The 12,259-nt window shown below is 34.7% G+C and overlaps 1 protein-coding gene across 9 annotated transcripts in view; it reads left to right on the top strand.

The window, feature by feature from the left end:
• The window catches only part of TBC1D5 (TBC1 domain family member 5), a 560,456-nt gene that overhangs the window by 215,937 nt on the left and 332,260 nt on the right, over positions 1-12,259 (top strand). The window lies entirely within an intron of this gene.

Genomic DNA, 12,259 nt, shown 5'->3' with positions numbered 1-12,259 from the left:
GGAAGCAAAAAAGTTTTGATTCTCAAATCTGCTTTTAAAGACATTTTAATACAAATATTTCTTACCTAAGAATTCACTTTATCAGTAGCTAATGAAAAAAGCTCTTCTACTCAGCCTACTCTGTATTGAGATCAGAAGGTCCAAGGATGAAGAAGTGGTTATATTTCTGTTTCTATATATGCAGAGTAAGGGGAAGCAGATGAATTGTCAACCAAGTCATAATTAATAAGATCTGCTGTTCTCTGTAAACACGAGAGCAAGATTTACTGTCATGTAATCAAGTGGTGATTTTATGTGGAAGGGATATAAATGCAATCCAGATAATTCAATACTCTAATTTTTAAAATTAGTTTGACAATCTTTTTGCCTAGTTTGATTGATTTAAGTTTCTGTTGCTTTCATTTTCTTTCCTTTTTTTCCCCTTTGGTTAATGACAAAAATTTATAAAATTGCAAGTAAAGAAGGAAGCAGGCATAAGAGTAATTAGGTAATAAATATTTAAATGTAAAATGCAAGAAGCTCAGAGAATCCACAGACTTTGAAAAATTATAATTCTCATTTCTAGGAAGGGGGTTCATAGTATAGTATATTAAGTTCTTTTTAGTACTTGTGAATGTTTATACAACAGTCTCCAATTGGTTTTCATTTGTGTGTCCCGGGCTCTGAATTCAGTCTGCCAGGTTGTTCTTAGGTCAGATGAGTCAGAATAGTATAGTTTACTAGTAGAACAATCAATTTAGCAATAGTGGAAAATTAGTTTAGGTAATTCTTTAAATAGCATTTCAGTTTAGCATGGGTAAGCTACTACTTAGTTGCTACATATACTAAAATAAGCAGTTCTCATCTGGTCCTGATTTGATTCTCATTATACCTGGTCTCTAAATTCCATCTGGAATTTTAAAATGATTTGTCTATTGATTCCTTGGTCTGTTGTATAGAATATTAGAAGAGTAACTGGAATTGATTATTTAGATGCTTGATCTTTAAAATGAAATAGATTTTTAAAAGAAACATTGATTTTTTTATCAAAAAAGGCCAAGTGTCAGAAGTTAATTGCTTTTTTTTCTAGTGGGCTGAGTTTTCTTAGATTAAGTGAAGTTTTTAAGAAAGCTTACAAAGCCTTTCACAGCTCACTTCTATGCATTTGTTCAGTCACTTTTCAGTGTGACCACATAGAATTTCTCTACTGAAATCTAAGACCCGGGGCACCTTGGTGGCTCAGTCAGTTAAGTGTTTGCCTTCAGCTCAAGTCATGATCCCAGGGGCATGGGATCCCTGTGCCACAGGGAGCCTGCTTCTCCCTCTCCCTCTGCCTGCCACTGCTTCTGCTTGCGCTCTATCAAATAAATAAATAAAATCCTAAAAAAATAACATAAAATGTAAGACCCGCCCAGAAGAGCCAACACAACATTGAAGGAGAACAAAGTTGGAAGACTGACACTATTGACTTCAGAGTAGGAAGCCCGGAAATAGATCCATACAAATATAGTTAAGTAATCTTGACTAGAAGCAAAGGCAATTCAATGGAAAAAGGATCATCTTTTTCAATAAGTAGTGCAGGAAAGCTGGATATCCACATGCAAAACAAACAAACCCCCAAACAAAACAAAATGCAGACATAGATTTTACACCTTTCACAAAAATTGGATCATAAACCCAAATGTAAAATGTAAAACTATAAAATTCTTAGAAGATGATGTAGGAGAAAATCTTGGTGACCTTTGGTTTGGCAATGACATTTTAGTTTGAAAACCAAAAGCATGATCCATGAAAGGAAAAATTGATTAGTTGGATTTTGTTAAAATTAAAACAATTTTTTCTTTTAAAGGCACTGTCAAGAGAATGAAAGACAAGCTGTAGGCTGGGAGAAAACTCTTCCTTAAACATAGCTAATAAAGGACTGCATCTAAAATATACGAAGAACTTTTGTAACTCAACAATAAGAAAACAACCCAGTTAAAAAATGGTTAAAATATCTGATCAGAAACCCCACCAAAGAAGATATACTGAAGGCAAATAAGCATAGGAAAAGATGCTACACATCAGAGGTCATCAGGGAATTGCAAATTAAAATGAGATACCGGTACACGCCCATTAGAATGACTAAGATCCAACACACTGATATCACCAAATGGTAGTGAAGATATAAAGCAGTAGGAACTCTTCTTTCACTGCCTGCTGGTGGGAACGCAAAATGGTACAGCCACTTTGGAAGATAGTTTGGCCTTTTTTCTTTTTTTTCTTTTTTTAAATGAAGCTAAGCACATTCTTACCATATGATCCAGCAATTGCACTCCTTGGTATTTGCCCATATGAATTGAAAACTTATGTCTACAAATAAACCTACACAGTGTTCATAGCATTTTTATTCATAATTGCTAAAACTTGGAAGCTACCAAGATGCCTGTCAGTAGTCGAATGGATAAATTGTGGTACGTGTATGGAGTAGAATTATTATTCAGTGAAAAAAATAAATGACCTATTAAGCCATAGAAGGACCAGGAGGAACCATAGATGCATATTGCTAAGTGAAAGAGGTGAATCTGAAAAGCCTGTGTACATAATTCCAATTGCAATATTCTATAAAAGGCAAAACTCTGGAGACAGTAAAAAGACCAGGAGTGGTCATTAGGGGTGGGGTTAGGTGGGGAGGGATGGAAGGTATAGGTGGAGGACATAGGATCTTTAGGGCAATGACACTATTTTATGTAATACTGTAATGTTGAGTGCAAGTCGTTACATATTCGTTAAAACCCAATGAGTGTACAACACAAAGAGTAAACCATAATGTAAATTATGGACTTTCGTTAGTAATAATGTATCAGTGTTGATGATGCATCAGTGTAACAAATCTGCACTAATGCAAGATGTGAATACTAGAGGAAACTAGGTATGTGAGGGTGAGGGCTATATGAAAACTATACTTTCTGTTTAGTTTTTTTTTTTAACCTAAAACAGCTCTAAAAATACAGTTTATTAATTTAAAAAAAAATCTAGCTTTCCTCTTTCATTGCTTTTTACTTTTCAAGTGGTACCATACCTTTTATCTTCATTCATCATGCCAGTTTAACATAGAACACATGCTTAGTTTATTTGAAGTGTACAGAATACTCAAGACTAGGGAGTCTTGAAATGATAAATTATTTAAAAAAAAAGTGTGCTACACTCTCTGCTTATAACAACTCCCAATTAATTCAAACCTTAGTTTGTAATAGTTCTGTCTCACTCCTGAAATAGGCTGAATCCTTTTGTAATCTAATCCTTTGGGTAGATAGTCTTATCATCAGCATTACCTACTAATCTAATCCTTTAACTGTATGTATGTATGTTTGTATGTACGTATGTATGTATTTTAGAGCATGTGGCATGCATGTGAGTTGGGGGAGGGACAGAGGGTGAGAATCTTCAAGCAGACTCCCCACTGGGCGTGGAGCCAGCTGCGGGGCTTGATCTCATGACCCATGAGATCATGACCTGAGCTGAAGCAAAAATTGAATGCTTAACCAACAGAGCCACCCAGGTGTCCCTGTTTAACACTTTTTAAGGGCATTTTGTCTTTAGTTGTGAGCAAAGTTCTTTTTTGTATGACTCAGTTCTTGATTCTAGATTGGAAATAGCCTCATAATCATTGGAACATTAACTCAGCCATACTTTCAGGAGTTTTCTTGGATTTTGACAGGCTGGTTTACTTATTATTAACAGGGTAAAAGGGAAATCTTAGTTTCACTGTCATATGCCAATCTAAGGTAAATTTCTATACTAGATTATTTTTTAGAGCTGAGGTTGGCAATTTTTTTTAAGGGTCAGATAGTAAATATTTTGGTTTTGTAGGCCTTGGCATCTTAGCCTGAAAACAGTCATAGACAGTTTGTAAACAAATGTCTGCGGATGTGTTTCAATAAAATGTTATTTACCAAAATAGGAGGTCAGTCAGTTTGGCCCATGGGCTGTAGTTGGTTGACTCCTGTTTTAGAATAATCATTACTCTGTTGCTAAAATAAGTATATATAATGGAAGTGTGACAGAGAGTAATAGAATATTCATTTTTTCAAAATTTTCTTTAAATAGAATATCTTAATAACCTTTGAGAGCATTGGGACTACTGAACCAAAAGTGTTTCTTTACATGTATTTAGAGGCTTCTTGTCAAAAAGATACTCGTAGTATGATCCTTAATATGCTCACTGAATTTAGCTGAATTGCAGTTATGTTAAAGAAATACACTGATTTTTGTAAACTGATCTTTTATCCTGAAACTTTGTTGAATTCAGTATAAGCTCTGTGTGTGTGTGTGTGTGTGTGTGTGTGTGTGTTCTTTAGTATTTTCTCTGTGTAAGATCATGTCACCATTTAATAGTAATCATTTTACTTCTTTTTCAGTTTGGATGCCTTTTCTTTTTCTTGCCTAAAATTACTCAGGTTAGAATTTTTAGTATGATGCTGGATAGAAGTGGTGCCTTGTTTGTGATTTGGGGGGGAAGCTTTCAGTCTTTCATCATTGATTAATGTTAGCTGTGAATTTTTCATAAAAGCCTTTTTTCATGTTGAAGTTCCCTTCTATTCCTAGTTCGTTGAGTGTTTTTATCTGGAAAGGGCGTTGGATTTTGTCAAATGCTTTTTCTGCATCAGTTGAGATGGTCATGTCATTTTTTCCTTCATTTTATTAATGTTGCGTATTACATTGATCGATATTTCTAAACTGAACCAGTTTTGTGTTCCTAGGATAAATTCCACTTGGTTATGATGTATAATACTCTTAAAATGCTGTTGGATTTAATTTGCTAGTATTTTGTTTAGGATTTTTTTTACGGTTGGGGTAGGGAGAGGGGGAGAGAGAATCTTAAGCAGGCTCCACGCCCAGCATGTGAGCCCAATGCAGGGCTCCATCTCACAAGTCTGAGATCATGACCTGAGCTGAAATCAAGAGTCAGACGCTTAACCACCTGAGCCACCCAGGTGCCCCTTGTTGACAATTTTTATATTTACATTCATAAAGGATACCGGTCTATAGTTTTCTTAAAATATCTTTTTCTCACTTGGTATCAGTATAATGTTGGCCTTAGAGGTAAATGCTCTCTCCTTTTCTAGTTTTTGAAAGTGTTTGAGAAGGATTGGTGTTAATTATTACTAGTATTTGGTAGCATTACCAATGAAGTCATCTGGTTCTGGGCTTTTGGGGGGAGTTTTTGATTACTGATCCAATCTCTGTACGTCTTACAAGTCTGTTCAGATTTCCTCTTTCTTCGTGAGTCAATTTGTGTGTGTTTAGGAATCTGTTCACTTCCTAACGCCTACAACACCTACAAACATGTAGGTGTGCAGTTGTTCATAGTATCTTTTATAGTCTTTCTTTTTTCTGTAAGGTCTGTAGGAAAGTCTCCACTTTCATTTCTGATTTTTTTTCGTATTTTTCTATGCCAGTCTAGCTAACAATTTGTTTAATTTTGTTACCTTTTTAAATAACCAACTTTTGGGTTCACTGATTCTCTTTATTGTTTTTCTACTCTCTATTTTATTTATCTCTGCTCCATTCTACTTGTTCTTTTTTCTTTTCTGACCCTGAGACTAAGTAATCTTAATTGACTTATATTCAGGTTTCCTGATTCTTCTTCTTCCTGCTGAAATCTGCTGTTAAACGCCTCCAGTGAAATTTAATTTTATTTACTGTACTTTTCAGCTCCAGAATTACAATTTTGTTTCTATTTCTAATGTTGATCTTTTTATTAATATTTTCTGTTGAGACATTGTTCTCCTGGTGTCCTTTAGTTCTTTGTGGTTTCCTTTAGCTGTTTGAACATATTTATGACAATTGATGTGAAGTTTTTGTCTAGTAAGTGTAATGCTTGGGCTTCCTCAGGAACGTTTTCTGATAATTTTTTTTTCTTATGAATGGGCCATACTTTGTTGTTTCTTTGTATGCTTTATTTTCTGTTGAAACCTGGATTATTTTGAATGTCATAGCGTGGCAACCTCCTCCTTGGGGTTTATTGTTTCTGATAGTTGCAGGTTGTTGTTTTAACGACTTTATTTATAAACTATTTCTGTAAAGTCTGTATTCTTTGTGTGTATAACTATGAAGTCTCTGTTTTGTTAGCTTAGTGCTCAACTAGTTTTTGACAGATTTTCCTTAAATACCTGGAGCCAAAATAAGAAGACCGTATATTGGCTCTTGTCAAGGTAGGCACTCCTTCATTGCTTTAGCAGGCTGTTCACAGCTTTGCCTTAGCCTTTACTTCCTGCTTGCATGGAGAGTGAAGTTCAGCCAGAGGTGACAGTTTTGAGTCTTTTCAGGCTTTTTTCAGAGTATGCATATGGCCCTCTTGATTCCCTTAGATACTTGGGAACTTTTGAAATTCCATATTCCCCCACATGTCTCTTTTCCCAACCCTTTCCTACCAAGGCTGTTGGTTTCTCTGTTGCTTGTCCTAATTTATTTCTTGCCCTAGTCTGCCGTGGCCAATACTTTTGACTTTCACTGCTTTTAGCAAATGCCACCAGAGAATTTGCCCCAGCCCTGGGAACACTCCAAGTTGGAATAAACAAAGGCGAGTGCTTGCCCTGGTCCTTCAGGGAGCTCTTTCAGAACAAAGTCTGTATAGCTCACTCTGGCATTAGCACCCTGCACCAGGTTACTACAAAGTAGCAGCTTCTGTCTTCATTAATCTTTCCCCTGTTTGTTGTTAAGTTTTTGACTAAATTTCAAAGTTCTGCAAAAATGATTCTTGGTAGTTTTTGCCAGCTTATTAGTTGTTTTTGTGGAGGAGTAGAGCCCTGGAGTTCCCTGCTCTGCCATTTTTCAGAGTCACTCTTACCGATATACTCTGAAGAGGCTTTTACAATAATTTAAAAAATCTTATCTTTAAAAGTAATTGAATGTAGAAAGACAGCAGAAAAACTGCCAGTAATATTTTCAGATACATAGAGAAGAATCACAAACCTCACCATACTTTAAAAAAAACAAACCCTGTTTCTTATTTCAGCACCAGAACCATTTAGTAAATCCTAAATATCAACTTGCTTTATTTTTCTTCAGTATTAGAAGGTGGTAGGGATAGTAGCATCATACTTTCAAGTTCTTCTCAGTGTTAAAGTTATATTCCCTAATATAATTTCCAATTTTTATGTCAATTATATTTCTATTAAGTAACTTAGTGTTGTCTAGACTCTCTTTGCACATGTAAAGAATTGAATATGTTATTCTCTTTGATTTTAAGAAGACTTAAGTTGGGTTAATGTTGGTGCCTCTTTCTTCTCCCTTCTCTGTGTAGGTGCAGAGACCCTATCTTGGGCTCTGTGAAATCACTCTGGGGAAGGTGGGTTTGGACTATGGTCAGTTATATACCTGGTGCTACCTGTTATCCTAGTTATAAAGGTTCCCCCAAGGTACTTGGAGTAAGAACGATTATTACCCACCCAGGAATGGGAGACTTTCTCTCAGCTATTGAGTTTATGATTAATTTGTTCTTGAAGTTGTAGTTGCACTCACAATATCATAAACTCTAACTTTTGTTATCCTTTGATCGGGCCTTATGATTAAGTTTCTCCAAATTATGACATCAGGAGTGTGACAGGTTTCATACTGAGAAAGAGAATTGTGTACCATATTGTGTTGAAAAGCCCTTCTGTTCATGTCCTTAAGGATAAAACATGAAATTACTATAGCCTTACTTCCTTTTAATGCAGTGGTCTTAACTTTGGCCAGCTTTTTATCGCTGAACTTGCTTTCCATCCTATAATTTTCTTATGTGCAGCTACTCTTCAGGTATGAGGCTTCATCCTCAGTGTCCTAGTATAGAATCTCTCTTTTCCTTAAATCTCGGTGGATTAATGACAAAAGACCAGCACTAGGGTAAAAATCTGGTTCTTTTTTTGTGTGAAAGCACCTTTGTAAGTACATAAAGTATGAATGAGTCACAAATTAACCTTAGGAATGAAAAGATGACTCTTGTGGGGCGTCTTTGATACGTTCTTAGTTATCTCCAATATCTTTGCCCAATAAGGCCATTTTCTTCTATCAGTTGTCTGATCATTCAGAAAAGCTTTTGAAGACACAGTTATGATTTTTTTCCCAAAGTCATTATATCTGGGTAGCTGTATTTAATAATTAGTGTAATTTTATTTTAAAATGTATATTGTATGGGCCAAAATGACCTATAGACAGTATTTAATTTTTAGTCATTTTGGAGGTTAAATTATTTTTTGCCGCTGTCAGGCTTAATACTTTAATAGCCCTTTATATACATTTAATTAATTGCATGTTAAAATTAACATCACAAGTAACTTAGTAACACGTTAAAAATAAATCTTTTGTCTTGTTAATCAAACTTCACACAAAAATGCAGTAATTAAATATTTGACACATTTTTATACCTTCTACTTTTAATGATTTCAGAATGTGATTAATTTGTTACATGTGAACACTGTTAACTATATAATTCATACATGTTTTGAAACTAATTGTATACATATCAGGGAGACTTTTTTTTTATATTGTATTTAAAAACTTAGGGCAATAGTAGTCTTCTTAGAAACAGATCAGAATTGAGCAGAAATTCTGGTTGTGGATGGACCTGTTAAATATAAAATTTTGACTACCGTATTATTTCCAAGGCAAATGTAGGTAGGTTTCATTTAAACCTTCTGTATAATCAAATTCATGGAAGCAATTAGGCTTGGTAACCTATACCTTACCAGGAACGTTTTGCAGGGGAGGAATGAGGACCCTTAAGAATGGTTTTTAATTGCAGTTTATAGAATTTATTTATACCAACTTGCCATTCTTAATGGAGTTTATCTGATTTTAGAGATGGCTGTTATGTTAAACCTTTTTCCAAAGACTGAGAGGTGCTCTTCTTAATAAACATTTAGACAAGGACTAAGTGAGTTCAGGTACCTGGCTTGAGTGATGGGAAAACCAAGAAGCGTTTACATGCTTCATAATTTCTTGCCATTAAAACACACAGACACACAGACACACACACTCAGATCCAGACACACAGATTAGGGGTATATTTATGCACAATCTGGCCTTTTAACAAAGAAAAATAAGCCTATGTTTGGGCTGCCACTGCTACGAACAAAACAGCTGAGACTTTAATGAACACCATACTGAGGGCATGGAGGACATAAGGCGAATTAAGCAGGTTACAAACTGCACATCTTCTGTTTAGATATAAGAGATCTCCCCAACCCTGACAATTAGTTGTACTGACAAGGCAAGCAGATAGACAGAAACAGAAGGAGATCGTTTGTATCAATTTGAGAAATAGAACTAGTAATGAAACAGAATAGTCTTACTTTAAAATTGTTCTTTCACTTTATTTTTTTCCCCAAAATAAATACGCATGGTTAAACAAAAGCTTCTTGTATTTTGTTTGCAAATAAAGACCACCATAATTTTTTTTTTTTTTTTAAGAAAAGATTTTCTGGACACTCAAACTAATTTTAATCTTGGTAACCTGACAATGTTTAAACATTGAATATGAGTTTCCTTTCATGAAAATCTTTTCAAAGTATAGCAGTTCAGCTGTGAAAACCTGAATACATTAATGATGACAAAGAAGCTCCAGAATGAGCCAACATTTGTTTTGTTCTTTTACAACATTTCTTGATGAATTGCATACACGAAAGTGTTTCAGGGTTGTTTAAATTTTTCCCTATTTCTTTGCTAATAAATGTCTTTGTGTTTACCTTCTTAGCTACAATGCCTTATTATTAATCATTTTAAATTATTTTTTAAACAAAAATGACTTTAAGAAGTTTTAAAAAATATGACTTAAAAGTATCTATTAAAGGAACATTTAAACATTGTCTTTAATGTATATGATTAAACATCAAAATGCATTACTCATGTTTTGATAATTATTTTCAAGAGTAAACCTTTTCCAAATACAGAGTGTTTATTTAAGGATCATTTGCTTTGTGTTTTAAGTGATAAAGATGAATCAATCAATCAATATATAGCAATATTGAAATATTTTAATGTAATACTTTTTTAAAAAAGATTTTATTTATTTATTTTAGAGAGAGAGGGAGGAGAGGGGCAGAGGGAGAAGGAGAAAGGGAGAGAATCCAAAGTGGACTCCATGCTGAGTGTCACAACCCTGATATCATGACCTGAGCTGAAACCAACAGTTGGACGCTTACCCAGCTGAGCCAGTCAGGCGCCCCTTAATGTAATACTTTTTTAAACATTGCGGTATACTTATTCAACATTGTCATTCTTAGGGAGATAGGCATTGTTAATTTTTCTGAAATAAATCTTACTTAGAAATTTTTATTCTTGTAATTCATATATGTATGTATATGTGTATGTATATGTATTTTTATCTTTTTAATTTGCATATCTTCCTTCAAAAAGGTTTGAGGCATAATTTGAGACACATTCTATAAATATTAGATTTTCCTTTCTATTTTTTTTAAGTTCAAGTATGTTTTTTCTATTTCATTTACAAAATAGTTTTCAGTGAAAACGTATCACAAAACTTGCAATTTAAGAATTATTTTCTAGGGGCGCCTGGGTGGCGCAGTCGTTAAGCGTCTGCCTTCGGCTCAGGGCGTGATCCTGGCGTTCTGCGATCGAGCCCCACGTCAGGCTCCTCCACTGGGAGCCTGCTTCTTCCTCTCCCACTCCCCCTGCTTGTGTTCCCTCTCTCACTGGCTCTCTCTCTCTGTCAAATAAATAAATTTAAAAAAATAAAAGAATTATTTTCTAGAAAGTTCCTTGAACTATACTTTGATATATTTTACATTTACAGATTGAAGATGTTTTCAAATGGTATATATATATGTGAGTGCAGTAATTAAAATGAGCTGTGTTGGCTAATTATATGTTTGGTATGTGCCAAGCAGTAATATTTCATGTTATTCATAAATAGGCTCTCAGTTTTTACTACATAACAAGCTATCCCTTAACTTAGTTTCATAAAACAATAGGCATTTTTTGTTGCTAACTAGAAAGCTGGGTAATTCTCTTGCTTTGGGCTGAACTTGATCATATATCCAGGGGATAGTTGGTCTAAGATGGCCTCACTTGTATGTTTGGCAGTTAGCTGACTGTTGAGTGAAGTGATAGAGTGACTCAGTCACGTTTCAGCCTTTGACAAGCTAGCCATTGCTTGTTCACATGATGGTGTCAGCATTCCAGGAAGACAAACAGAAGCTCAGGGTTTCACGTGAAGTAGTCTTAGTACTGGCACTTTGTCACAGCTACCATTTTTTGTTGGCCAAAGCAAGTAACAAAGCCAGCCAGAATGAAGTGGTAGCAAAATTGTTTCTGTATGCTATAGTGAACAATACAATAATAATTTTAAGCCAAAATTTCTATTCACAGCAGCGTTAAAAAGAATTAAGTACGTAGGAATACATTTGACAAAAGAAACGGAGGATTTATACTGGAAACTACAAAACATTACCCTACGGAAGGTATAAATAAATGGAGAGAATTTCATGTTCATGGATTGGAAAAAACTCATGATTCCACTACCTCTTGATAGAAGGAATTGGAAAGCCATGTCATAAAAGGCATGTATTTAGAAAGGGGAATAATCAGGCTGTTAATACCATCAGTTTGTTACATAAACAGTTATGATAAAAATGTATTTTATGTTAACAAAAATCAGTCAAAGAAAGGAAAGAAACTGAGGGTTTTTCTCCCTCTCTGATTTCTTCCCATTCTGTTTTCCCTCCCTTTCCCTATGATCCTCTGCACTATTTCTTATATTCCACATATGAGTGAAATCATATGATAATTGTCTTTCTCTGATTGACTTATTTCACTTAGCATAAAACCCTGCAGTTCCGTCCATGTCAGTGTAAATGTTAGGTATTCATCCTTTCTGATGGCTGAGTAATATTCCATTGTATAATGAACATGTATGAACCGCATCTTCTTTATCCATTCATCTATCTGTTGAAGGACATCTTGGCTCCTTCCACAGTTTGGCTATTATGGACATTGCTGCTATGAGTATGAGCTCTTTTTAAATTCTACATGTAAGTGAGATCATATGGTATTTGTCTTCACCTGACTTATTTCACTTACTGTAATGCCCTCAGTGTCCGTCTGTGTTGTTGGAAATGGCAAGATTTCTTTCTTTTTTATAGCTGAATAATTTTTCTCTCTCTGTGTGTGTCTGTGTGTACCACATTTTCTTTACCCATTTATTCATCAGTGGACAGTTAAGTTGAATCATTGTATTGACCATTATAAATAATGCTTCAATAAGCATGAGAGTGCATATATCTTTTTGGGTTAGTGT

Source organism: Ursus arctos, unplaced genomic scaffold (genome assembly GCF_023065955.2).
Source record: "Ursus arctos isolate Adak ecotype North America unplaced genomic scaffold, UrsArc2.0 scaffold_20, whole genome shotgun sequence".
Lineage (NCBI taxonomy): Eukaryota > Metazoa > Chordata > Mammalia > Carnivora > Ursidae > Ursus > Ursus arctos.
The sequence above is the reverse complement of the archived record's forward strand: the minus strand, read 5'-3'. Positions and strand labels throughout refer to the sequence as shown.